Source organism: Hydra vulgaris, chromosome 05 (assembly GCF_038396675.1).
Source record: "Hydra vulgaris chromosome 05, alternate assembly HydraT2T_AEP".
Classification (NCBI taxonomy): domain Eukaryota; kingdom Metazoa; phylum Cnidaria; class Hydrozoa; order Anthoathecata; family Hydridae; genus Hydra; species Hydra vulgaris.
Window position 1 is genome coordinate 15,132,501 of NC_088924.1, and position 822 is coordinate 15,133,322.

Below are 822 nucleotides of genomic sequence, written 5' to 3' on the forward strand. Positions count from 1 at the left end.
ATATATATATATATATATATATATATATATATATATATATATATATATATATATATGTATGTATATATATATACAGTATCGAACAAAACGAGTGCAACCAAATAATGCTAATTTAGTTTCTTTATATAAAAGTGCTGCATTTTTTCAATTTAGAGAAATAACTATGTAACTGTTTAGAGACAAAATTCTTCAAGTTTTATTCATCACAAAGTTCATTATTTGTACACGAAAATTAATAAATTAATCAAAAGTATTAAAAAAAGTTGATTTCCTTCTGGACAAAACAAGTGCAGCTCGACAAAATGTTGACCAAGCTGTAATTCGCTATCAATACTTCGTGGCGAATCCTTTGTTGTCGATCACAGCCTTCGAGGCATAGATTCGATCAGGTGATCAATGAAACTTTGTGGAATTGCTGCCCAGGCCTTTGGATTTCTTCAAACAGTTGATCCATTATTACGAACACCTTCACAATTAATTCTGCGGTTGACGATCTCCCACAGGTTCTCGATAGGGTTGAGATCCGGAGATTGAGGCGGCCAATCCATCACCTATAGGTGGTTATCTTGAAACCACTGCTTGACTACTTTTGCAGTGTGTTTCGGATCGTTGTCTTGCTGAAAAACCCATTTTATTGGCATATTCCATTCAGCATGAGGTAACATAACATCTTTCAGGATATTTTTATACATGAAACGGTCCATCGTTTCGATGTATTGGACCTAGACCGTTAGCAGAAAGACGCCCTCAGACCATTACATTGCCTCCACCATGCTTCACGGTCTTATGGCAGTAACGTAAATTGAGGCGTTTTCCGGCCGG